General features: G+C 58.0%; 15 non-coding genes across 15 annotated transcripts; all 15 read left to right on the top strand.

Moving 5' to 3' along the window:
- Positions 1 to 1,305: 1,305 nt before the first annotated feature.
- Positions 1,306 to 1,424, top strand: LOC145426922 (5S ribosomal RNA). Its single transcript, XR_013907643.1, has one exon. It is a non-coding gene; the product is annotated as a 5S ribosomal RNA (ribosomal RNA).
- A 1,570-nt stretch (positions 1,425 to 2,994) lies between these two features.
- LOC145426819 (5S ribosomal RNA) lies at positions 2,995 to 3,113 on the top strand. The gene has a single exon (XR_013907538.1). It is a non-coding gene; the product is annotated as a 5S ribosomal RNA (ribosomal RNA).
- A 1,213-nt stretch (positions 3,114 to 4,326) lies between these two features.
- On the top strand, positions 4,327 to 4,445 carry LOC145427860 (5S ribosomal RNA). The gene has a single exon (XR_013908402.1). It is a non-coding gene; the product is annotated as a 5S ribosomal RNA (ribosomal RNA).
- A 2,200-nt stretch (positions 4,446 to 6,645) lies between these two features.
- On the top strand, positions 6,646 to 6,764 carry LOC145426564 (5S ribosomal RNA). Its single transcript, XR_013907274.1, has one exon. It is a non-coding gene; the product is annotated as a 5S ribosomal RNA (ribosomal RNA).
- Positions 6,765 to 8,690: 1,926 nt separating this feature from the next.
- LOC145426700 (5S ribosomal RNA) lies at positions 8,691 to 8,809 on the top strand. The gene has a single exon (XR_013907412.1). It is a non-coding gene; the product is annotated as a 5S ribosomal RNA (ribosomal RNA).
- A 1,017-nt stretch (positions 8,810 to 9,826) lies between these two features.
- Positions 9,827 to 9,945, top strand: LOC145426916 (5S ribosomal RNA). Its single transcript, XR_013907637.1, has one exon. It is a non-coding gene; the product is annotated as a 5S ribosomal RNA (ribosomal RNA).
- Positions 9,946 to 11,871: 1,926 nt separating this feature from the next.
- On the top strand, positions 11,872 to 11,990 carry LOC145426699 (5S ribosomal RNA). The gene has a single exon (XR_013907410.1). It is a non-coding gene; the product is annotated as a 5S ribosomal RNA (ribosomal RNA).
- Positions 11,991 to 12,811: 821 nt separating this feature from the next.
- On the top strand, positions 12,812 to 12,930 carry LOC145426915 (5S ribosomal RNA). The gene has a single exon (XR_013907636.1). It is a non-coding gene; the product is annotated as a 5S ribosomal RNA (ribosomal RNA).
- A 1,926-nt stretch (positions 12,931 to 14,856) lies between these two features.
- On the top strand, positions 14,857 to 14,975 carry LOC145426968 (5S ribosomal RNA). Its single transcript, XR_013907690.1, has one exon. It is a non-coding gene; the product is annotated as a 5S ribosomal RNA (ribosomal RNA).
- Positions 14,976 to 16,110: 1,135 nt separating this feature from the next.
- LOC145427859 (5S ribosomal RNA) lies at positions 16,111 to 16,229 on the top strand. Its single transcript, XR_013908401.1, has one exon. It is a non-coding gene; the product is annotated as a 5S ribosomal RNA (ribosomal RNA).
- A 1,569-nt stretch (positions 16,230 to 17,798) lies between these two features.
- LOC145427867 (5S ribosomal RNA) lies at positions 17,799 to 17,917 on the top strand. Its single transcript, XR_013908409.1, has one exon. It is a non-coding gene; the product is annotated as a 5S ribosomal RNA (ribosomal RNA).
- Positions 17,918 to 19,052: 1,135 nt separating this feature from the next.
- On the top strand, positions 19,053 to 19,171 carry LOC145427857 (5S ribosomal RNA). The gene has a single exon (XR_013908399.1). It is a non-coding gene; the product is annotated as a 5S ribosomal RNA (ribosomal RNA).
- A 1,569-nt stretch (positions 19,172 to 20,740) lies between these two features.
- LOC145427062 (5S ribosomal RNA) lies at positions 20,741 to 20,859 on the top strand. The gene has a single exon (XR_013907786.1). It is a non-coding gene; the product is annotated as a 5S ribosomal RNA (ribosomal RNA).
- A 1,761-nt stretch (positions 20,860 to 22,620) lies between these two features.
- LOC145427061 (5S ribosomal RNA) lies at positions 22,621 to 22,739 on the top strand. The gene has a single exon (XR_013907785.1). It is a non-coding gene; the product is annotated as a 5S ribosomal RNA (ribosomal RNA).
- A 2,275-nt stretch (positions 22,740 to 25,014) lies between these two features.
- Positions 25,015 to 25,133, top strand: LOC145426911 (5S ribosomal RNA). The gene has a single exon (XR_013907632.1). It is a non-coding gene; the product is annotated as a 5S ribosomal RNA (ribosomal RNA).
- The last annotated feature ends 1,290 nt before the right edge of the window (positions 25,134 to 26,423 follow it).

Below are 26,423 nucleotides of genomic sequence, written 5' to 3'. Positions count from 1 at the left end.
CACCACACCAGGGTCTGTGACTCTTGCTCAGGCCACTTACACCACACCAGGGCCTGTGGCACTGGCTGAGGCCACTTACACCACACCAGGGCCTGTGGCTGCTGGCTGAGGCCACTTACACCACACCAGGGCCTGTGGCTGCTGGCTGAGGTCACTTACACCACACCAGGGCCTGTGGCTGCTGGCTGAGGGCACTTACACCACACCAGTGCCTGTGGCTTCTGGCTGAGGCCACTTACACCACACCAGGGCCTGTGGCTCTTGCTCAGGCCACTTACACCACACCAGGGCCTGTGCTGCTGGCTGAGGCCACTTACACCACACCAGGGCCTGTGGCTGCTGGCTGAGGCCACTTACACCACACCAGGGCCTGTGGCTGCTGGCTGAGGGCACTTACACCACACCAGTGCCTGTGGCTGCTGGCTGAGGCCACTTACACCACACCAGGGCATTAGTTGCTATTGAGGCCCCTTACACCACACCAGGGCCTGTGGCACTGGCTGAGGCCACTTACACCACACCAGGGCCTGTGGCTGCTGGCTGAGGCCACCTACACCACACCAGGGCATTAGTTGCTATTGAGGCCAATTACACCACACCAGGGTCTGTGGCTCTTGCTCAGGCCACTTACACCACACCAGGGCCTGTGGCACTGGCTGAGGCCACTTACACTACACCAGGGCCTGTGGCTCTGGCTGAGGCCACTTACACCACACCAGGGCCTGTGGCTGCTGGCTGAGGCCACTTACACCACACCAGGGCCTGTGGCTGCTGGCTGAGGCCACTTACACCACACCAGGGCCTGTGGCTGCTGGCTGAGGCCACTTACACCACACCAGGGTCTGTGGCTCTTGCTCAGGCCACTTACACCACACCAGGGCCTGTGGCACTGGCTGAGGCCACTTACACCGCACCAGGGCCTGTGGCTCTGGCTGAGGCCACTTACACCACACCAGGGCCTGTGGCTGCTGGCTGAGGCCACTTACACCACACCAGGGCCTGTGGCTCTTGCTCAGGCCACTCACATCACACCAGGCCCTGCGCTTCTGGCCGAGGCCATCTTCACCAAACCAGGCCCTGTGCTGCTAGCTGTGGCCATGTACAACACACCAGGCCCTGTGCTGGTTCCTGAGGCCATCTTCAACAATCCAGGGCCTGTGCTGTTAGATAAATGCTAAACTGAGCCTTTGGGTTAGGGTATTATGCAAACATGCAGGTATGGTTAAAGGATTGTCTTCGTAACTTCAGGTACTTGCCACCTAATCAGTTGAATCCATAAATTGAGACATTGTGCTGGGGCCAGCAGCTTACGGCCATACCACCCTGAGCACGCCCGACCTCGTCTGATCTCGGAAGCTAAGCAGGGCTGGGCTTGGTTAGTACTTGGATGGGAGACTTCCTGGGAATACCTGGTGCTGTAAGCCTTTCATTTTCATGCCATTGAACCGCTTTTGATCCAGAGAAGGGGTGTATTAAAAGACCAAAAGCAGCTGCCCATTAATGAGGGCACATTAACGACATTGCTTTTGGCTGTTTTCCAATGTCTTGTGCTGCTAGCTGATGCCACCTACACCACACCAGGGCCTGAGTGACCAGCTGGGGCCACTTACACCACATCAGGGCCTGTGGCTGCTGGCTGAGGCCACTTACACCACACCAGGGCCTGTGGCTGCTGGCTGAGGCCACTTACACCACACCAGGGCCTGTGGCTGCTGGCTGAGGCCACCTACACCACACCAGGGCCTTAGTTGCTATTGAGGCCAATTACACCACAACAGGGTCTGTGGCTCTTGCTCAGGCCACTTACACCACACCAGGGCCTGTGGCACTGGCTGAGGCCACTTACACCACACCAGGACCTGTGGCTCTGGCTGAGGCCACTTACACCACACCAGGGCCTGTGGCTGCTGGCTGAGGCCACTTACACCACACCAGGGCCTGTGGCTGCTGGCTGAGGCCACTTACACCACACCAGGGCCTGTGGCTGCTGGCTGAGGCCACTTACACCACACCAGGGCCTGTGGCTGCTGGCTGAGGCCACTTACACCACACCAGGGCCTGTGGCACTGGCTGAGGCCACTTACACCACACCAGGACCTGTGGCTCTGGCTGAGGCCACTTACACCACACCAGGACCTGTGGCTCTGGCTGAGGCCACTTACACCACACCAGGGCCTGTGGCTGCTGGCTGAGGCCACTTACACCACACCAGGGCATTAGTTGCTATTGAGGCCACTTACACCACACCAGGGCCTGTGGCTGCTGGCTGAGGCCACCTACACCACACCAGGGCATTAGTTGCTATTGAGGCCAATTACACCACACCAGGGTCTGTGGCTCTTGCTCAGGCCACTTACACCACACCAGGGCCTGTGGCACTGGCTGAGGCCACTTACACCACACCAGGACCTGTGGCTCTGGCTGAGGCCAATTACACCACACCAGGGCCTGTGGCTGCTGGCTGAGGCCACTTACACCACACCAGGGCCTGTGGCTTCTGGCTGAGGCCACTTACACCACACCAGGGCCTGTGGCACTGGCTGAGGCCACTTACACCACACCAGGACCTGTGGCTCTGGCTGAGGCCACTTACACCACACCAGGGCCTGTGGCTGCTGGCTGAGGCCACTTACACCACACCAGGGCCTGTGGCTGCTGGCTGAGGCCACTTACACCACACCAGGGCCTGTGGCTGCTGGCTGAGGCCACTTACACCACACCAGTGCCTGTGGCTTCTGGCTCAGGCCACTCACATCACACCAGGCCCTGTGCTGCTAGCTGTGGCCATGTACAACACACCAGGCCCTGTGCTGGTTCCTGAGGCCATCTTCAACAATCCAGGGCCTGTGCTGTTAGATAAATGCTAAACTGAGCCTTTGGGTTAGGGTATTATGCAAACATGCAGGTATGGTTAAAGGATTGTCTTCGTAACTTCAGGTACTTGCCACCTAAACAGTTGAATCCATAAATTGAGACATTGTGCTGGGGCCAGCAGCTTACGGCCATACCACCCTGAGCACGCCCGACTTCGTCTGATCTCGGAAGCTAAGCAGGGCTGGGCTTGGTTAGTACTTGGATGGGAGACTACCTGGGAATACCTGGTGCTGTAAGCCTTTCATTTTCATGTCATTGAACCGCTTTTGATCCAGAGAAGGGGTGTATTAAAAGACCAAAAGCAGCTGCCCATTAATGAGGGCACATTAACGACATTGCTTTTGGCTGTTTTCCAATGTCTTGTGCTGCTAGCTGATGCCACCTACACCACACCAGGGCCTGAGTGACCGGCTGGGGCCACTTACACCACATCAGGGCCTGTGGCTGCTGGCTGAGGCCACTTACACCACACCAGGGCCTGTGGCTGCTGGCTGAGGCCACTTACACCACACCAGGGCATTAGTTGCTATTGAGGCCAATTACACCACACCAGGGTCTGTGGCACTGGCTGAGGCCACTTACACCACACCAGGGCCTGTGGCTGCTGGCTGAGGTCACTTACACCACACCAGGGCATTAGTTGCTATTGAGGCCCCTTACACCACACCAGTGCCTGTGGCTTCTGGCTGAGGCCACTTACACCACACCAGGGCCTGTGGCTCTTGCTCAGGCCACTTACACCACACCAGGGCCTGTGGCTGCTGGCTGAGGCCACTTACACCACACCAGGGCCTGTGGCTGCTGGCTGAGGCCACTTACACAACACCAGGGCATTAGTTGCTATTGAGGCCACTTACACCACACCAGGGCCTGTGGCTGCTGGCTGAGGCCACTTACACCACACCAGGGCATAAGTTGCTATTGAGGCCAATTACACCACACCAGGGTCTTTGGCTCTTGCTCAGGCCACTTACACCACACCAGGGCCTGTGGCACTGGCTGAGGCCACTTACACCACACCAGGGCCTGTGGCTGCTGGCTGAGGCCACTTACACCACACCAGGGCCTGTGGCTGCTGGCTGAGGCCACTTACACCACACCAGTGCCTGTGGCTTCTGGCTGAGGCCACTTACACCACACCAGGGCCTGTGGCTCTTGCTCAGGCCACTCACATCACACCAGGCCCTGCGCTTCTGGCCGAGGCCATCTTCACCAAACCAGGCCCTGTGCTGCTAGCTGTGGCCATGTACAACACACCAGGCCCTGTGCTGGTTCCTGAGGCCATCTTCAACAATCCATGGCCTGTGCTGTTAGATAAATGCTAAACTGAGCCTTTGGGTTAGGGTATTATGCAAACATGCAGGTATGGTTAAAGGATTGTCTTCGTAACTTCAGGTACTTGCCACCTAATCAGTTGAATCCATAAATTGAGACATTGTGCTGGGGCCAGCAGCTTACGGCCATACCACCCTGAGCACGCCCGACCTCGTCTGATCTCGGAAGCTAAGCAGGGCTGGGCTTGGTTAGTACTTGGATGGGAGACTACCTGGGAATACCTGGTGCTGTAAGCCTTTCATTTTCATGTCATTGAACCGCTTTTGATCCAGAGAAGGGGTGTATTAAAAGACCAAAAGCAGCTGCCCATTAATGAGGGCACATTAACGACATTGCTTTTGGCTGTTTTCCAATGTCTTGTGCTGCTAGCTGATGCCACCGACACCACACCAGGGCCTGAGTGACCGGCTGGGGCCACTTACACCACATCAGGGCCTGTGGCTGCTGGCTGAGGCCACTTACACCACACCAGGGCCTGTGGCTGCTGGCTGAGGCCACTTACACCACACCAGGGCATTAGTTGCTATTGAGGCCAATTACACCACACCAGGGTCTGTGGCTCTTGCTCAGGCCACTTACACCACACCAGGGCCTGTGGCACTGGCTGAGGCCACTTACACCACACCAGGGCCTGTGGCTGCTGGCTGAGGCCACCTACACCACACCAGGGCATTAGTTGCTATTGAGGCCAATTACACCACACCAGGGTCTGTGACTCTTGCTCAGGCCACTTACACCACACCAGGGCCTGTGGCACTGGCTGAGGCCACTTACACCACACCAGGGCCTGTGGCTGCTGGCTGAGGCCACTTACACCACACCAGGGCCTGTGGCTGCTGGCTGAGGTCACTTACACCACACCAGGGCCTGTGGCTGCTGGCTGAGGGCACTTACACCACACCAGTGCCTGTGGCTTCTGGCTGAGGCCACTTACACCACACCAGGGCCTGTGGCTCTTGCTCAGGCCACTTACACCACACCAAGGCCTGTGGCTGCTGGCTGAGGCCACTTACACCACACCAGGGCCTGTGGCTCTTGCTCAGGCCACTTACACCACACCAGGGCCTGTGGCACTGGCTGAGGCCACTTACACCACACCAGGGCCTGTGGCTGCTGGCTGAGGCCACCTACACCACACCAGGGCATTAGTTGCTATTGAGGCCAATTACACCACACCAGGGTCTGTGACTCTTGCTCAGGCCACTTACACCACACCAGGGCCTGTGGCACTGGCTGAGGCCACTTACACCACACCAGGGCCTGTGGCTGCTGGCTGAGGCCACTTACACCACACCAGGGCCTGTGGCTGCTGGCTGAGGTCACTTACACCACACCAGGGCCTGTGGCTGCTGGCTGAGGGCACTTACACCACACCAGTGCCTGTGGCTTCTGGCTGAGGCCACTTACACCACACCAGGGTCTGTGGCTGCTGGCTCAGGCCACTTACACCACACCAGGAACTGTGGCTGCTGGCTGAGGCCACTTACACCACACCAGGGCCTGTGGCTGCTGGCTGAGGCCACTTACACCACACCAGTGCCTGTGGCTGCTGGCTGAGGCCACTTACACCACACCAGGGCATTAGTTGCTATTGAGGCCCCTTACACCACACCAGGGCCTGTGGCACTGGCTGAGGCCACTTACACCACACCAGGGCATTAGTTGCTATTGAGGCCAATTACACCACACCAGGGTCTGTGGCTCTTGCTCAGGCCACTTACACCACACCAGGGCCTGTGGCACTGGCTGAGGCCACTTACACTACACCAGGGCCTGTGGCTCTGGCTGAGGCCACTTACACCACACCAGGGCCTGTGGCTGCTGGCTGAGGCCACTTACACCACACCAGGGCCTGTGGCACTGGCTGAGGCCACTTACACTACACCAGGGCCTGTGGCTCTGGCTGAGGCCACTTACACCACACCAGGGCCTGTGGCTGCTGGCTGAGGCCACTTACACCACACCAGGGCCTGTGGCTGCTGGCTGAGGCCACTTACACCACACCAGGGCCTGTGGCTGCTGGCTGAGGCCACTTACACCACACCAGGGCCTGTGGCTGCTGGCTGAGGCCACTTACACCACACCAGTGCCTGTGGCTTATGGCTGAGGCCACTTACACCACACCAGGGCCTGTGGCTCTTGCTCAGGCCACTCACATCACACCAGGCCCTGCGCTTCTGGCCGAGGCCATCTTCACCAAACCAGGCCCTGTGCTGCTAGCTGTGGCCATGTACAACACACCAGGCCCTGTGCTCGTTCCTGAGGCCATCTTCAACAATCCAGGGCCTGTGCTGTTAGATAAATGCTAAACTGAGCCTTTGGGTTAGGGTATTATGCAAACATGCAGGTATGGTTAAAGGATTGTCTTCGTAACTTCAGGTACTTGCCACCTAATCAGTTGAATCCATAAATTGAGACATTGTGCTGGGGCCAGCAGCTTACGGCCATACCACCCTGAGCATGCCCGACCTCGTCTGATCTCGGAAGCTAAACAGGGCTGGGCTTGGTTAGTACTTGGATGGGAGACCGCCTGGGAATACCTGGTGCTGTAAGCCTTTCATTTTCATGTCATTGAACCGCTTTTGATCCAGAGAAGGGGTGTATTAAAAGACCAAAAGCAGCTGCCCATTAATGAGGGCACATTAACGACATTGATTTTGGCTCTTTTCCAATGTCTTGTGCTGCTAGCTGATGCCACCTACACCACACCAGGGCCTGAGTGACCGGCTGGGGCCACTTACACCACATCAGGGCCTGTGGCTGCAGGCTGAGGCCACCTACACCACACCAGGGCATTAGTTGCTATTGAGGCCAATTACACCACACCAGGGTCTGTGACTCTTGCTCAGGCCACTTACACCACACCAGGGCCTGTGGCACTGGCTGAGGCCACTTACACCACACCAGGGCCTGTGGCTGCTGGCTGAGGCCACTTACACCACACCAGGGCCTGTGGCTGCTGGCTGAGGTCACTTACACCACACCAGGGCCTGTGGCTGCTGGCTGAGGGCACTTACACCACACCAGTGCCTGTGGCTTCTGGCTGAGGCCACTTACACCACACCAGGGCCTGTGGCTCTTGCTCAGGCCACCTACACCACACCAGGGCCTGTGGCTGCTGGCTGAGGCCACTTACACCACACCAGGGCCTGTGGCTCTTGCTCAGGCCACTTACACCACACCAGGGCCTGTGGCACTGGCTGAGGCCACTTACACCACACCAGGGCCTGTGGCTGCTGGCTGAGGCCACCTACACCACACCAGGGCATTAGTTGCTATTGAGGCCAATTACACCACACCAGGGTCTGTGACTCTTGCTCAGGCCACTTACACCACACCAGGGCCTGTGGCACTGGCTGAGGCCACTTACACCACACCAGGGCCTGTGGCTGCTGGCTGAGGCCACTTACACCACACCAGGGCCTGTGGCTGCTGGCTGAGGTCACTTACACCACACCAGGGCCTGTGGCTGCTGGCTGAGGGCACTTACACCACACCAGTGCCTGTGGCTTCTGGCTAAGGCCACTTACACCACACCAGGGCCTGTGGCTGCTGGCTCAGGCCACTTACACCACACCAGGGCCTGTGGCTGCTGGCTGAGGCCACTTACACCACACCAGGGCCTGTGGCTGCTGGCTGAGGCCACTTACACCACACCAGTGCCTGTGGCTGCTGGCTGAGGCCACTTACACCACACCAGGGCATTAGTTGCTATTGAGGCCCCTTACACCACACCAGGGCCTGTGGCACTGGCTGAGGCCACTTACACCACACCAGGGCCTGTGGCTGCTGGCTGAGGCCACCTACACCACACCAGGGCATTAGTTGCTATTGAGGCCACTTACACCACACCAGGGTCTGTGGCTCTTGCTCAGGCCACTTACACCACACCAGGGCCTGTGGCACTGGCTGAGGCCACTTACACTACACCAGGGCCTGTGGCTCTGGCTGAGGCCACTTACACCACACCAGGGCCTGTGGCTGCTGGCTGAGGCCACTTACACCACACCAGGGCCTGTGGCTGCTGGCTGAGGCCACTTACACCACACCAGGGCCTGTGGCTGCTGGCTGAGGCCACTTACACCACACCAGGGCCTGTGGCTGCTGGCTGAGGCCACTTACACCACACCAGTGCCTGTGGCTTCTGGCTGAGGCCACTTACACCACACCAGGGCCTGTGGCTCTTGCTCAGGCCACTCACATCACACCAGGCCCTGCGCTTCTGGCCGAGGCCATCTTCACCAAACCAGGCCCTGTGTTGCTAGCTGTGGCCATGTACAACACACCAGGCCCTGTGCTGGTTCCTGAGGCCATCTTCAACAATCCAGGGCCTGTGCTGTTAGATAAATGCTAAACTGAGCCTTTGGGTTAGGGTATTATGCAAACATGCAGGTATGGTTAAAGGATTGTCTTCGTAACTTCAGGTACTTGCCACCTAATCAGTTGAATCCATAAATTGAGACATTGTGCTGGGGCCAGCAGCTTACGGCCATACCACCCTGAGCATGCCCGACCTCGTCTGATCTCGGAAGCTAAGCAGGGCTGGGCTTGGTTAGTACTTGGATGGGAGACTACCTGGGAATACCTGGTGCTGTAAGCCTTTCATTTTCATGTCATTGAACCGCTTTTGATCCAGAGAAGGGGTGTATTAAAAGACCAAAAGCAGCTGCCCATTAATGAGGGCACATTAACGACATTGATTTTGGCTCTTTTCCAATGTCTTGTGCTGCTAGCTGATGCCACCTACACCACACCAGGGCCTGAGTGACCGGCTGGGGCCACTTACACCACATCAGGGCCTGTGGCTGCTGGCTGAGGCCACCTACACCACACCAGGGCATTAGTTGCTATTGAGGCCCCTTACACCACACCAGGGCCTGTGGCACTGGCTGAGGCCACTTACACCACACCAGGGCCTGTGGCTGCTGGCTGAGGCCACCTACACCACACCAGGGCATTAGTTGCTATTGAGGCCAATTACACCACACCAGGGTCTGTGGCTCTTGCTCAGGCCACTTACACCACACCAGGGCCTGTGGCACTGGTTGAGGCCACTTACACTATACCAGGGCCTGTGGCTCTGGCTGAGGCCACTTACACCACACCAGGGCCTGTGGCTGCTGGCTGAGGCCACTTACACCACACCAGGGCCTGTGGCTGCTGGCTGAGGCCACTTACACCACACCAGGGCCTGTGGCTGCTGGCTGAGGCCACTTACACCACACCAGGGCCTGTGGCTGCTGGCTGAGGCCACTTACACCACACCAGTGCCTGTGGCTTCTGGCTGAGGCCACTTACACCACACCAGGGCCTGTGGCTCTTGCTCAGGCCAGTCACATCACACCAGGCCCTGCGCTTCTGGCCGAGGCCATCTTCACCAAACCAGGCCCTGTGCTGCTAGCTGTGGCCATGTACAACACACCAGGCCCTGTGCTGGTTCCTGACGCCATCTTCAACAATCCAGGGCCTGTGCTGTTAGATAAATGCTAAACTGAGCCTTTGGGTTAGGGTATTATGGAAACATGCAGGTATGGTTAAAGGATTGTCTTCGTAACTTCAGGTACTTGCCACCTAATCAGTTGAATCCATAAATTGAGACATTGTGCTGGGGCCAGCAGCTTACGGCCATACCACCCTGAGCATGCCCGACCTCGTCTGATCTCGGAAGCTAAACAGGGCTGGGCTTGGTTAGTACTTGGATGGGAGACTACCTGGGAATACCTGGTGCTGTAAGCCTTTCATTTTCATGTCATTGAACCGCTTTTGATCCAGAGAAGGGGTGTATTAAAAGACCAAAAGCAGCTGCCCATTAATGAGGGCACATTAACGACATTGATTTTGGCTCTTTTCCAATGTCTTGTGCTGCTAGCTGATGCCACCTACACCACACCAGGGCCTGAGTGACCGGCTGGGGCCACTTACACCACATCAGGGCCTGTGGCTGCAGGCTGAGGCCACCTACACCACACCAGGGCATTAGTTGCTATTGAGGCCAATTACACCACACCAGGGTCTGTGACTCTTGCTCAGGCCACTTACACCACACCAGGGCCTGTGGCACTGGCTGAGGCCACTTACACCACACCAGGGCCTGTGGCTGCTGGCTGAGGCCACTTACACCACACCAGGGCCTGTGGCTGCTGGCTGAGGTCACTTACACCACACCAGGGCCTGTGGCTGCTGGCTGAGGGCACTTACACCACACCAGTGCCTGTGGCTTCTGGCTGAGGCCACTTACACCACACCAGGGCCTGTGGCTCTTGCTCAGGCCACCTACACCACACCAGGGCCTGTGGCTGCTGGCTGAGGCCACTTACACCACACCAGGGCCTGTGGCTCTTGCTCAGGCCACTTACACCACACCAGGGCCTGTGGCACTTGCTGAGGCCACTTACACCACACCAGGGCCTGTGGCTGCTGGCTGAGGCCACCTACACCACACCAGGGCATTAGTTGCTATTGAGGCCAATTACACCACACCAGGGTCTGTGACTCTTGCTCAGGCCACTTACACCACACCAGGGCCTGTGGCACTGGCTGAGGCCACTTACACGACACCAGGGCCTGTGGCTGCTGGCTGAGGCCACTTACACCACACCAGGGCCTGTGGCTGCTGGCTGAGGTCACTTACACCACACCAGGGCCTGTGGCTGCTGGCTGAGGGCACTTACACCACACCAGTGCCTGTGGCTTCTGGCTGAGGCCACTTACACCACACCAGGGCCTGTGGCTGCTGGCTCAGGCCACTTACACCACACCAGGGCCTGTGGCTGCTGGCTGAGGCCACTTACACCACACCAGGGCCTGTGGCTGCTGGCTGAGGCCACTTACACCACACCAGTGCCTGTGGCTGCTGGCTGAGGCCACTTACACCACACCAGGGCATTAGTTGCTATTGAGGCCCCTTACACCACACCAGGGCCTGTGGCACTGGCTGAGGCCACTTACACCACACCAGGGCCTGTGGCTGCTGGCTGAGGCCACCTACACCACACCAGGGCATTAGTTGCTATTGAGGCCACTTACACCACACCAGGGTCTGTGGCTCTTGCTCAGGCCACTTACACCACACCAGGGCCTGTGGCACTGGCTGAGGCCACTTACACTACACCAGGGCCTGTGGCTCTGGCTGAGGCCACTTACACCACACCAGGGCCTGTGGCTGCTGGCTGAGGCCACTTACACCACACCAGGGCCTGTGGCTGCTGGCTGAGGCCACTTACACCACACCAGGGCCTGTGGCTGCTGGCTGAGGCCACTTACACCACACCAGGGCCTGTGGCTGCTGGCTGAGGCCACTTACACCACACCAGTGCCTGTGGCTTCTGGCTGAGGCCACTTACACCACACCAGGGCCTGTGGCTCTTGCTCAGGCCACTCACATCACACCAGGCCCTGCGCTTCTGGCCGAGGCCATCTTCACCAAACCAGGCCCTGTGTTGCTAGCTGTGGCCATGTACAACACACCAGGCCCTGTGCTGGTTCCTGAGGCCATCTTCAACAATCCAGGGCCTGTGCTGTTAGATAAATGCTAAACTGAGCCTTTGGGTTAGGGTATTATGCAAACATGCAGGTATGGTTAAAGGATTGTCTTCGTAACTTCAGGTACTTGCCACCTAATCAGTTGAATCCATAAATTGAGACATTGTGCTGGGGCCAGCAGCTTACGGCCATACCACCCTGAGCATGCCCGACCTCGTCTGATCTCGGAAGCTAAGCAGGGCTGGGCTTGGTTAGTACTTGGATGGGAGACTACCTGGGAATACCTGGTGCTGTAAGCCTTTCATTTTCATGTCATTGAACCGCTTTTGATCCAGAGAAGGGGTGTATTAAAAGACCAAAAGCAGCTGCCCATTAATGAGGGCACATTAACGACATTGATTTTGGCTCTTTTCCAATGTCTTGTGCTGCTAGCTGATGCCACCTACACCACACCAGGGCCTGAGTGACCGGCTGGGGCCACTTACACCACATCAGGGCCTGTGGCTGCTGGCTGAGGCCACCTACACCACACCAGGGCATTAGTTGCTATTGAGGCCACTTACACTATACCAGGGCCTGTGGCTCTGGTGAGGCCACTTACACCACACCAGGGCCTGTGGCTGCTGGCTGAGGCCACTTACACCACACCAGGGCCTGTGGCTGCTGGCTGAGGCCACTTACACCACACCAGGGCCTGTGGCTGCTGGCTGAGGCCACTTACACCACACCAGGGCCTGTGGCTGCTGGCTGAGGCCACTTACACCACACCAGTGCCTGTGGCTTCTGGCTGAGGCCACTTACACCACACCAGGGCCTGTGGCTCTTGCTCAGGCCAGTCACATCACACCAGGCCCTGCGCTTCTGGCCGAGGCCATCTTCACCAAACCAGGCCCTGTGCTGCTAGCTGTGGCCATGTACAACACACCAGGCCCTGTGCTGGTTCCTGAGGCCATCTTCAACAATCCAGGGCCTGTGCTGTTAGATAAATGCTAAACTGAGCCTTTGGGTTAGGGTATTATGCAAACATGCAGGTATGGTTAAAGGATTGTCTTCGTAACTTCAGGTACTTGCCACCTAATCAGTTGAATCCATAAATTGAGACATTGTGCTGGGGCCAGCAGCTTACGGCCATACCACCCTGAGCATGCCCGACCTCGTCTGATCTCGGAAGCTAAACAGGGCTGGGCTTGGTTAGTACTTGGATGGGAGACTACCTGGGAATACCTGGTGCTGTAAGCCTTTCATTTTCATGTCATTGAACCGCTTTTGATCCAGAGAAGGGGTGTATTAAAAGACCAAAAGCAGCTGCCCATTAATGAGGGCACATTAACGACATTGATTTTGGCTCTTTTCCAATGTCTTGTGCTGCTAGCTGATGCCACCTACACCACACCAGGGCCTGAGTGACCGGCTGGGGCCACTTACACCACATCAGGGCCTGTGGCTGCAGGCTGAGGCCACCTACACCACACCAGGGCATTAGTTGCTATTGAGGCCAATTACACCACACCAGGGTCTGTGACTCTTGCTCAGGCCACTTACACCACACCAGGGCCTGTGGCACTGGCTGAGGCCACTTACACCACACCAGGGCCTGTGGCTGCTGGCTGAGGCCACTTACACCACACCAGGGCCTGTGGCTGCTGGCTGAGGTCACTTACACCACACCAGGGCCTGTGGCTGCTGGCTGAGGGCACTTACACCACACCAGTGCCTGTGGCTTCTGGCTGAGGCCACTTACACCACACCAGGGCCTGTGGCTCTTGCTCAGGCCACCTACACCACACCAGGGCCTGTGGCTGCTGGCTGAGGCCACTTACACCACACCAGGGCCTGTGGCTCTTGCTCAGGCCACTTACACCACACCAGGGCCTGTGGCACTGGCTGAGGCCACTTACACCACACCAGGGCCTGTGACTGCTGGCTGAGGCCACCTACACCACACCAGGGCATTAGTTGCTATTGAGGCCAATTACACCACACCAGGGTCTGTGACTCTTGCTCAGGCCACTTACACCACACCAGGGCCTGTGGCACTGGCTGAGGCCACTTACACCACACCAGGGCCTGTGGCTGCTGGCTGAGGCCACTTACACCACACCAGGGCCTGTGGCTGCTGGCTGAGGTCACTTACACCACACCAGGGCCTGTGGCTGCTGGCTGAGGGCACTTACACCACACCAGTGCCTGTGGCTTCTGGCTGAGGCCACTTACACCACACCAGGGCCTGTGGCTGCTGGCTCAGGCCACTTACACCACACCAGGGCCTGTGGCTGCTGGCTGAGGCCACTTACACCACACCAGGGCCTGTGGCTGCTGGCTGAGGCCACTTACACCACACCAGTGCCTGTGGCTGCTGGCTGAGGCCACTTACACCACACCAGGGCATTAGTTGCTATTGAGGCCCCTTACACCACACCAGGGCCTGTGGCACTGGCTGAGGCCACTTACACCACACCAGGGCCTGTGGCTGCTGGCTGAGGCCACCTACACCACACCAGGGCATTAGTTGCTATTGAGGCCACTTACACCACACCAGGGTCTGTGGCTCTTGCTCAGGCCACTTACACCACACCAGGGCCTGTGGCACTGGCTGAGGCCACTTACACTACACCAGGGCCTGTGGCTCTGGCTGAGGCCACTTACACCACACCAGGGCCTGTGGCTGCTGGCTGAGGCCACTTACACCACACCAGGGCCTGTGGCTGCTGGCTGAGGCCACTTACACCACACCAGGGCCTGTGGCTGCTGGCTGAGGCCACTTACACCACACCAGGGCCTGTGGCTGCTGGCTGAGGCCACTTACACCACACCAGTGCCTGTGGCTTCTGGCTGAGGCCACTTACACCACACCAGGGCCTGTGGCTCTTGCTCAGGCCACTCACATCACACCAGGCCCTGCGCTTCTGGCCGAGGCCATCTTCACCAAACCAGGCCCTGTGTTGCTAGCTGTGGCCATGTACAACACACCAGGCCCTGTGCTGGTTCCTGAGGCCATCTTCAACAATCCAGGGCCTGTGCTGTTAGATAAATGCTAAACTGAGCCTTTGGGTTAGGGTATTATGCAAACATGCAGGTATGGTTAAAGGATTGTCTTCGTAACTTCAGGTACTTGCCACCTAATCAGTTGAATCCATAAATTGAGACATTGTGCTGGGGCCAGCAGCTTACGGCCATACCACCCTGACCACGCCCGACCTCGTCTGATCTCGGAAGCTAAGCAGGGCTGGGCTTGGTTAGTACTTGGATGGGAGACTACCTGGGAATACCTGGTGCTGTAAGCCTTTCATTTTCATGTCATTGAACCGCTTTTGATCCAGAGAAGGGGTGTATTAAAAGACCAAAAGCAGCTGCCCATTAATGAGGGCACATTAACGACATTGATTTTGGCTCTTTTCCAATGTCTTGTGCTGCTAGCTGATGCCACCTACACCACACCAGGGCCTGAGTGACCGGCTGGGGCCACTTACACCACATCAGGGCCTGTGGCTGCTGGCTGAGGCCACTTACACCACACCAGGGCCTGTGGCTGCTGGCTGAGGCCACTTACACCACACCAGGGCCTGTGGCTGCTGGCTGAGGCCACCTACACCACACCAGGGCCTTAGTTGCTATTGAGGCCAATTACACCACACCAGGGTCTGTGGCTCTTGCTCAAGCCACTTACACCACACCAGGGCCTGTGGCTGCTGGCTGAGGCCACTTACACCACACCAGGGCATTAGTTGCTATTGAGGCCACTGACACCACACCAGGGCCTGTGGCTGCTGGCTGAGGCCACCTACACCACACCAGGGCATTAGTTGCTATTGAGGCCAATTACACCACACCAGGGTCTTTGGCTCTTGCTCAGGCCACTTACACCACACCAGGGCCTGTGGCAGTGGCTGAGGCCACTTACACCACACCAGGGCCTGTGGCTCTGGCTGAGGCCACTTACACCACACCAGGGCCTGTGGCTGCTGGCTGAGGCCACTTACACCACACCAGGGCCTGTGGCTGCTGGCTGAGGCCACTTACACCACACCAGGGCCTGTGGCTGCTGGCTGAGGCCACTTACACCACACCAGTGCCTGTGGCTTCTGGCTGAGGCCACTTACACCACACCAGGGCCTGTGGCTCTTGCTCAGGCCACTCACATCACACCAGGCCCTGCGCTTCTGGCCGAGGCCATCTTCACCAAACCAGGCCCTGTGCTGCTAGCTGTGGCCATGTACAACACACCAGGCCCTGTGCTGGTTCCTGAGGCCATCTTCAACAATCCATGGCCTGTGCTGTTAGATAAATGCTAAACTGAGCCTTTGGGTTAGGGTATTATGCAAACATGCAGGTATGGTTAAAGGATTGTCTTCGTAACTTCAGGTACTTGCCACCTAATCAGTTGAATCCATAAATTGAGACATTGTGCTGGGGCCAGCAGCTTACGGCCATACCACCCTGAGCACGCCCGACCTCGTCTGATCTCGGAAGCTAAGCAGGGCTGGGCTTGGTTAGTACTTGGATGGGAGACTACCTGGGAATACCTGGTGCTGTAAGCCTTTCATTTTCATGTCATTGAACCGCTTTTGATCCAGAGAAGGGGTGTATTAAAAGACCAAAAGCAGCTGCCCATTAATGAGGGCACATTAACGACATTGCTTTTGGCTGTTTTCCAATGTCTTGTGCTGCTAGCTGATGCCACCTACACCACACCAGGGCCTGAGTGACCGGCTGGGGCCACTTACACCACATCAGGGCCTGTGGCTGCTGGCTGAGGCCACTTACACCACACCAGGGCCTGTGGCTGCTGGCTGAGGCCACTTACACCACACCAGGGCATTAGTTGCTATTGAGGCCAATTACACCACACCAGGGTCTGTGGCTCTTGCTCAGGCCACTTACACCACACCAGGGCCTGTGGCACTGGCTGAGGCCACTTACACCACACCAGGGCCTGTGGCTGCTGGCTGAGGCCACCTACACCACACCAGGGCATTAGTTGCTATTGAGGCCAATTACACCACACCAGGGTCTGTGACTCTTGCTCAGGCCACTTACACCACACCAGTGCCTGTGGCACTGGCTGAGGCCACTTACACCACACCAGGGCCTGTGGCTGCTGGCTGAGGCCACTTACACCACACCAGGGCCTGTGGCTGCTGGCTGAGGTCACTTACACCACACCAGGGCCTGTGGCTGCTGGCTGAGGGCACTTACACCACACCAGTGCCTGTGGCTTCTGGCTGAGGCCACTTACACCACACTAGGGCCTGTGGCTCTTGCTTGGGCCACTTACACCACACCAGGGCCTGTGGCTGCTGGCTGAGGCCACTTACACCACACCAGGGCCTGTGGCTGCTGGCTGAGGCCACTTACACCACACCAGGGCCTGTGGCTGCTTGTTGAGGGCACTTACACCACACCAGTGCCTGTGGCTGCTGGCTGAGGCCACTTACACCACACCAGGGCATTAGTTGCTATTGAGGCCCCTTACACCACACCAGGGCCTGTGGCACTGGCTGAGGCCACTTACACCACACCAGGGCCTGTGGCTGCTGGCTGAGGCCACTTACACCACACCAGGGCCTTAGTTGCTATTGAGGCCACCTACACCACACCAGGGCATTAGTTGCTATTGAGGCCAATTACACCACACCAGGGCCTGTGGCTGCTGGCTGAGGCCACTTACACCACACCAGGGCCTGTGGCTGCTGGCTGAGGCCACTTACACCACACAAGGGCCTGTGGCTGCTGGCTGAGGCCACCTACACCACACCAGGGCCTGTGGCTTCTGGCTGAGGCCACTTACACCACACCAGGGCCTGTGGCTCTTGCTCAGGCCACTCATATCACACCAGACCCTGTGCTTCTGGCCGAGGCCATCTTCACCAAACCTGGCCCTGTGCTGCTTGCTGTGGCCATGTACAACACACCAGGCCCTGTGCTGGTTCCTGAGGCCATCTTCAACAATCCAGGGCCTGTGCTGTTAGATAAATGCTAAACTGAGCCTTTGGGTTAGGGTATTATGCAAAAATGCAGGTATGGTTAAAGGATTGTCTTCGTAACTTCAGGTACTTGCCACCTAATCAGTTGAATCCATAAATTGAGACATTGTGCTGGGGCCAGCAGCTTACGGCCATACCACCCTGAGCACGCCCGACCTCGTCTGATCTCGGAAGCTAAGCAGGGCTGGGCTTGGTTAGTACTTGGATGGGAGACCGCCTGGGAATACCTTGTGCTGTAAGCATTTCATTTTCATGTCACTGAACCGCTTTTGATCCAGAGAAGGGGTGTATTAAAAGACCAAAAGCAGCTGCCCATTAATGAGGGCACATTAACGACATTGCTTTTGGCTGTTTTCCAATGTCTTGTGCTGCTAGCTGATGCCACCTACACCACACCAGGGCCTGAGTGACCGGCTGGGGCCACTTACACCACATCAGGGCCTGTGGCTGCTGGCTGAGGCCACTTACACCACACCAGGGCCTGTGGCTGCTGGCTGAGGCCACTTACACCACACCAGGGCCTGTGGCTGCTGGCTGAGGCCACCTACACCACACCAGGGCCTTAGTTGCTATTGAGGCCAATTACACCACACCAGGGTCTGTGGCTCTTGCTCAAGCCACTTACACCACACCAGGGCCTGTGGCTGCTGGCTGAGGCCACTTACACCACACCAGGGCATTAGTTGCTATTGAGGCCACTGACACCACACCAGGGCCTGTGGCTGCTGGCTGAGGCCACCTACACCACACCAGGGCATTAGTTGCTATTGAGGCCAATTACACCACACCAGGGTCTTTGGCTCTTGCTCAGGCCACTTACACCACACCAGGGCCTGTGGCAGTGGCTGAGGCCACTTACACCACACCAGGGCCTGTGGCTCTGGCTGAGGCCACTTACACCACACCAGGGCCTGTGGCTGCTGGCTGAGGCCACTTACACCACACCAGGGCCTGTGGCTGCTGGCTGAGGCCACTTACACCACACCAGGGCCTGTGGCTGCTGGCTGAGGCCACTTACACCACACCAGTGCCTGTGGCTTCTGGCTGAGGCCACTTACACCACACCAGGGCCTGTGGCTCTTGCTCAGGCCACTCACATCACACCAGGCCCTGCGCTTCTGGCCGAGGCCATCTTCACCAAACCAGGCCCTGTGCTGCTAGCTGTGGCCATGTACAACACACCAGGCCCTGTGCTGGTTCCTGAGGCCATCTTCAACAATCCATGGCCTGTGCTGTTAGATAAATGCTAAACTGAGCCTTTGGGTTAGGGTATTATGCAAACATGCAGGTATGGTTAAAGGATTGTCTTCGTAACTTCAGGTACTTGCCACCTAATCAGTTGAATCCATAAATTGAGACATTGTGCTGGGGCCAGCAGCTTACGGCCATACCACCCTGAGCACGCCCGACCTCGTCTGATCTCGGAAGCTAAGCAGGGCTGGGCTTGGTTAGTACTTGGATGGGAGACTACCTGGGAATACCTGGTGCTGTAAGCCTTTCATTTTCATGTCATTGAACCGCTTTTGATCCAGAGAAGGGGTGTATTAAAAGACCAAAAGCAGCTGCCCATTAATGAGGGCACATTAACGACATTGCTTTTGGCTGTTTTCCAATGTCTTGTGCTGCTAGCTGATGCCACCTACACCACACCAGGGCCTGAGTGACCGGCTGGGGCCACTTACACCACATCAGGGCCTGTGGCTGCTGGCTGAGGCCACTTACACCACACCAGGGCCTGTGGCTGCTGGCTGAGGCCACTTACACCACACCAGGGCATTAGTTGCTATTGAGGCCAATTACACCACACCAGGGTCTGTGGCTCTTGCTCAGGCCACTTACACCACACCAGGGCCTGTGGCACTGGCTGAGGCCACTTACACCACACCAGGGCCTGTGGCTGCTGGCTGAGGCCACCTACACCACACCAGGGCATTAGTTGCTATTGAGGCCAATTACACCACACCAGGGTCTGTGACTCTTGCTCAGGCCACTTACACCACACCAGTGCCTGTGGCACTGGCTGAGGCCACTTACACCACACCAGGGCCTGTGGCTGCTGGCTGAGGCCACTTACACCACACCAGGGCCTGTGGCTGCTGGCTGAGGTCACTTACACCACACCAGGGCCTGTGGCTGCTGGCTGAGGGCACTTACACCACACCAGTGCCTGTGGCTTCTGGCTGAGGCCACTTACACCACACCAGGGCCTGTGGCTCTTGCTTGGGCCACTTACACCACACCAGGGCCTGTGGCTGCTGGCTGAGGCCACTTACACCACACCAGGGCCTGTGGCTGCTGGCTGAGGCCACTTACACCACACCAGGGCCTGTGGCTGCTTGTTGAGGGCACTTACACCACACCAGTGCCTGTGGCTGCTGGCTGAGGCCACTTACACCACACCAGGGCATTAGTTGCTATTGAGGCCCCTTACACCACACCAGGGCCTGTGGCACTGGCTGAGGCCACTTACACCACACCAGGGCCTGTGGCTGCTGGCTGAGGCCACTTACACCACACCAGGGCCTTAGTTGCTATTGAGGCCACCTACACCACACCAGGGCATTAGTTGCTATTGAGGCCAATTACACCACACCAGGGCCTGTGGCTGCTGGCTGAGGCCACTTACACCACACCAGGGCCTGTGGCTGCTGGCTGAGGCCACTTACACCACACAAGGGCCTGTGGCTGCTGGCTGAGGCCACCTACACCACACCAGGGCCTGTGGCTTCTGGCTGAGGCCACTTACACCACACCAGGGCCTGTGGCTCTTGCTCAGGCCACTCATATCACACCAGACCCTGTGCTTCTGGCCGAGGCCATCTTCACCAAACCTGGCCCTGTGCTGCTTGCTGTGGCCATGTACAACACACCAGGCCCTGTGCTGGTTCCTGAGGCCATCTTCAACAATCCAGGGCCTGTGCTGTTAGATAAATGCTAAACTGAGCCTTTGGGTTAGGGTATTATGCAAAAATGCAGGTATGGTTAAAGGATTGTCTTCGTAACTTCAGGTACTTGCCACCTAATCAGTTGAATCCATAAATTGAGACATTGTGCTGGGGCCAGCAGCTTACGGCCATACCACCCTGAGCACGCCCGACCTCGTCTGATCTCGGAAGCTAAACAGGGCTGGGCTTGGTTAGTGCTTGGATGGGAGACCGCCTGGGAATACCTGGTGCTGTAAGCATTTCATTTTCATGTCACTGAACCGCTTTTGATCCAGAGAAGGGGTGTATTAAAAGACCAAAAGCAGCTGCCCATTAATGAGGGCACATTAACGACATTGCTTTTGGCTGTTTTCCAATGTCTTGTGCTGCTAGCTGATGCCACCTACACCACACCAGGGCCTGAGTGACCGGCTGGGGCCACTTACACCACATCAGGGCCTGTGGCTGCTGGCTGAGGCCACTTACACCACACCAGGGCCTGTGGCTGCTGGCTGAGGCCACTTACACCACACCAGGGCCTGTGGCTGCTGGCTGAGGCCACCTACACCACACCAGGGCCTTAGTTGCTATTGAGGCCAATTACACCACACCAGGGTCTGTGGCTCTTGCTCAAGCCACTTACACCACACCAGGGCCTGTGGCTGCTGGCTGAGGCCACTTACACCACACCAGGGCATTAGTTGCTATTGAGGCCACTGACACCACACCAGGGCCTGTGGCTGCTGGCTGAGGCCACCTACACCACACCAGGGCATTAGTTGCTATTGAGGCCAATTACACCACACCAGGGTCTTTGGCTCTTGCTCAGGCCACTTACACCACACCAGGGCCTGTGGCAGTGGCTGAGGCCACTTACACCACACCAGGGCCTGTGGCTCTGGCTGAGGCCACTTACACCACACCAGGGCCTGTGGCTGCTGGCTGAGGCCACTTACACCACACCAGGGCCTGTGGCTGCTGGCTGAGGCCACTTACACCACACCAGGGCCTGTGGCTGCTGGCTGAGGCCACTTACACCACACCAGGGTCTGTGGCTCTTGCTCAGGCCACTTACACCACACCAGGGCCTGTGGCACTGGCTGAGGCCACTTACACCGCACCAGGGCCTGTGGCTCTGGCTGAGGCCACTTACACCACACCAGGGCCTGTGGCTGCTGGCTGAGGCCACCTACACCACACCAGGGCATTAGTTGCTATTGAGGCCAATTACACCACACCAGGGTCTGTGACTCTTGCTCAGGCCACTTACACCACACCAGGGCCTGTGGCACTGGCTGAGGCCACTTACACCACACCAGTGCCTGTGGCTGCTGGCTGAGGCCACTTACACCACACCAGGGCATTAGTTGCTATTGAGGCCCCTTACACCACACCAGGGCCTGTGGCACTGGCTGAGGCCACTTACACCACACCAGGGCCTGTGGCTGCTGGCTGAGGCCACTTACACCACACCAGGGCCTTAGTTGCTATTGAGGCCACCTACACCACACCAGGGCATTAGTTGCTATTGAGGCCAATTACACCACACCAGGGCCTGTGGCTGCTGGCTGAGGCCACTTACACCACACCAGGGCCTGTGGCTGCTGGCTGAGGCCACTTACACCACACAAGGGCCTGTGGCTGCTGGCTGAGGCCACCTACACCACACCAGGGCCTGTGGCTTCTGGCTGAGGCCACTTACACCACACCAGGGCCTGTGGCTCTTGCTCAGGCCACTCATATCACACCAGACCCTGTGCTTCTGGCCGAGGCCATCTTCACCAAACCTGGCCCTGTGCTGCTTGCTGTGGCCATGTACAACACACCAGGCCCTGTGCTGGTTCCTGAGGCCATCTTCAACAATCCAGGGCCTGTGCTGTTAGATAAATGCTAAACTGAGCCTTTGGGTTAGGGTATTATGCAAAAATGCAGGTATGGTTAAAGGATTGTCTTCGTAACTTCAGGTACTTGCCACCTAATCAGTTGAATCCATAAATTGAGACATTGTGCTGGGGCCAGCAGCTTACGGCCATACCACCCTGAGCACGCCCGACCTCGTCTGATCTCGGAAGCTAAACAGGGCTGGGCTTGGTTAGTGCTTGGATGGGAGACCGCCTGGGAATACCTGGTGCTGTAAGCATTTCATTTTCATGTCACTGAACCGCTTTTGATCCAGAGAAGGGGTGTATTAAAAGACCAAAAGCAGCTGCCCATTAATGAGGGCACATTAACGACATTGCTTTTGGCTGTTTTCCAATGTCTTGTGCTGCTAGCTGATGCCACCTACACCACACCAGGGCCTGAGTGACCGGCTGGGGCCACTTACACCACATCAGGGCCTGTGGCTGCTGGCTGAGGCCACTTACACCACACCAGGGCCTGTGGCTGCTGGCTGAGGCCACTTACACCACACCAGGGCCTGTGGCTGCTGGCTGAGGCCACCTACACCACACCAGGGCCTTAGTTGCTATTGAGGCCAATTACACCACACCAGGGTCTGTGGCTCTTGCTCAAGCCACTTACACCACACCAGGGCCTGTGGCTGCTGGCTGAGGCCACTTACACCACACCAGGGCATTAGTTGCTATTGAGGCCACTGACACCACACCAGGGCCTGTGGCTGCTGGCTGAGGCCACCTACACCACACCAGGGCATTAGTTGCTATTGAGGCCAATTACACCACACCAGGGTCTTTGGCTCTTGCTCAGGCCACTTACACCACACCAGGGCCTGTGGCAGTGGCTGAGGCCACTTACACCACACCAGGGCCTGTGGCTCTGGCTGAGGCCACTTACACCACACCAGGGCCTGTGGCTGCTGGCTGAGGCCACTTACACCACACCAGGGCCTGTGGCTGCTGGCTGAGGCCACTTACACCACACCAGGGCCTGTGGCTGCTGGCTGAGGCCACTTACACCACACCAGGGTCTGTGGCTCTTGCTCAGGCCACTTACACCACACCAGGGCCTGTGGCACTGGCTGAGGCCACTTACACCGCACCAGGGCCTGTGGCTCTGGCTGAGGCCACTTACACCACACCAGGGCCTGTGGCTGCTGGCTGAGGCCACCTACACCACACCAGGGCATTAGTTGCTATTGAGGCCAATTACACCACACCAGGGTCTGTGACTCTTGCTCAGGCCACTTACACCACACCAGGGCCTGTGGCACTGGCTGAGGCCACTTACACCACACCAGGGCCTGTGGCTGCTGGCTGAGGCCACTTACACCACACCAGGGCCTGTGGCTGCTGGCTGAGGTCACTTACACCACACCAGGGCCTGTGGCTGCTGGCTGAGGGCACTTACACCACACCAGTGCCTGTGGCTTCTGGCTGAGGCCACTTACACCACACCAGGGCCTGTGGCTCTTGCTCAGGCCACTTACACCACACCAGGGCCTGTGCTGCTGGCTGAGGCCACTTACACCACACCAGGGCCTGTGGCTGCTGGCTGAGGCCACTTACACCACACCAGGGCCTGTGGCTGCTGGCTGAGGGCACTTACACCACACCAGTGCCTGTGGCTGCTGGCTGAGGCCACTTACACCACACCAGGGCATTAGTTGCTATTGAGGCCCCTTACACCACACCAGGGCCTGTGGCACTGGCTGAGGCCACTTACACCACACCAGGGCCTGTGGCTGCTGGCTGAGGCCACCTACACCACACCAGGGCATTAGTTGCTATTGAGGCCAATTACACCACACCAGGGTCTGTGGCTCTTGCTCAGGCCACTTACACCACACCAGGGCCTGTGGCACTGGCTGAGGCCACTTACACTACACCAGGGCCTGTGGCTCTGGCTGAGGCCACTTACACCACACCAGGGCCTGTGGCTGCTGGCTGAGGCCACTTACACCACACCAGGGCCTGTGGCTGCTGGCTGAGGCCACTTACACCACACCAGGGCCTGTGGCTGCTGGCTGAGGCCACTTACACCACACCAGGGTCTGTGGCTCTTGCTCAGGCCACTTACACCACACCAGGGCCTGTGGCACTGGCTGAGGCCACTTACACCGCACCAGGGCCTGTGGCTCTGGCTGAGGCCACTTACACCACACCAGGGCCTGTGGCTGCTGGCTGAGGCCACTTACACCACACCAGGGCCTGTGGCTCTTGCTCAGGCCACTCACATCACACCAGGCCCTGCGCTTCTGGCCGAGGCCATCTTCACCAAACCAGGCCCTGTGCTGCTAGCTGTGGCCATGTACAACACACCAGGCCCTGTGCTGGTTCCTGAGGCCATCTTCAACAATCCAGGGCCTGTGCTGTTAGATAAATGCTAAACTGAGCCTTTGGGTTAGGGTATTATGCAAACATGCAGGTATGGTTAAAGGATTGTCTTCGTAACTTCAGGTACTTGCCACCTAATCAGTTGAATCCATAAATTGAGACATTGTGCTGGGGCCAGCAGCTTACGGCCATACCACCCTGAGCACGCCCGACCTCGTCTGATCTCGGAAGCTAAGCAGGGCTGGGCTTGGTTAGTACTTGGATGGGAGACTTCCTGGGAATACCTGGTGCTGTAAGCCTTTCATTTTCATGCCATTGAACCGCTTTTGATCCAGAGAAGGGGTGTATTAAAAGACCAAAAGCAGCTGCCCATTAATGAGGGCACATTAACGACATTGCTTTTGGCTGTTTTCCAATGTCTTGTGCTGCTAGCTGATGCCACCTACACCACACCAGGGCCTGAGTGACCAGCTGGGGCCACTTACACCACATCAGGGCCTGTGGCTGCTGGCTGAGGCCACTTACACCACACCAGGGCCTGTGGCTGCTGGCTGAGGCCACTTACACCACACCAGGGCCTGTGGCTGCTGGCTGAGGCCACCTACACCACACCAGGGCCTTAGTTGCTATTGAGGCCAATTACACCACAACAGGGTCTGTGGCTCTTGCTCAGGCCACTTACACCACACCAGGGCCTGTGGCACTGGCTGAGGCCACTTACACCACACCAGGACCTGTGGCTCTGGCTGAGGCCACTTACACCACACCAGGGCCTGTGGCTGCTGGCTGAGGCCACTTACACCACACCAGGGCCTGTGGCTGCTGGCTGAGGCCACTTACACCACACCAGGGCCTGTGGCTGCTGGCTGAGGCCACTTACACCACACCAGGGCCTGTGGCTGCTGGCTGAGGCCACTTACACCACACCAGGGCCTGTGGCACTGGCTGAGGCCACTTACACCACACCAGGACCTGTGGCTCTGGCTGAGGCCACTTACACCACACCAGGACCTGTGGCTCTGGCTGAGGCCACTTACACCACACCAGGGCCTGTGGCTGCTGGCTGAGGCCACTTACACCACACCAGGGCATTAGTTGCTATTGAGGCCACTTACACCACACCAGGGCCTGTGGCTGCTGGCTGAGGCCACCTACACCACACCAGGGCATTAGTTGCTATTGAGGCCAATTACACCACACCAGGGTCTGTGGCTCTTGCTCAGGCCACTTACACCACACCAGGGCCTGTGGCACTGGCTGAGGCCACTTACACCACACCAGGACCTGTGGCTCTGGCTGAGGCCAATTACACCACACCAGGGCCTGTGGCTGCTGGCTGAGGCCACTTACACCACACCAGGGCCTGTGGCTTCTGGCTGAGGCCACTTACACCACACCAGGGCCTGTGGCACTGGCTGAGGCCACTTACACCACACCAGGACCTGTGGCTCTGGCTGAGGCCACTTACACCACACCAGGGCCTGTGGCTGCTGGCTGAGGCCACTTACACCACACCAGGGCCTGTGGCTGCTGGCTGAGGCCACTTACACCACACCAGGGCCTGTGGCTGCTGGCTGAGGCCACTTACA

The sequence above is a fragment of the Astatotilapia calliptera genome, chromosome 3 (assembly GCF_964374335.1).
Source record: "Astatotilapia calliptera chromosome 3, fAstCal68.1, whole genome shotgun sequence".
In the NCBI taxonomy this organism is placed as follows: domain Eukaryota; kingdom Metazoa; phylum Chordata; class Actinopteri; order Cichliformes; family Cichlidae; genus Astatotilapia; species Astatotilapia calliptera.
The sequence above is the reverse complement of the archived record's forward strand: the minus strand, read 5'-3'. Positions and strand labels throughout refer to the sequence as shown.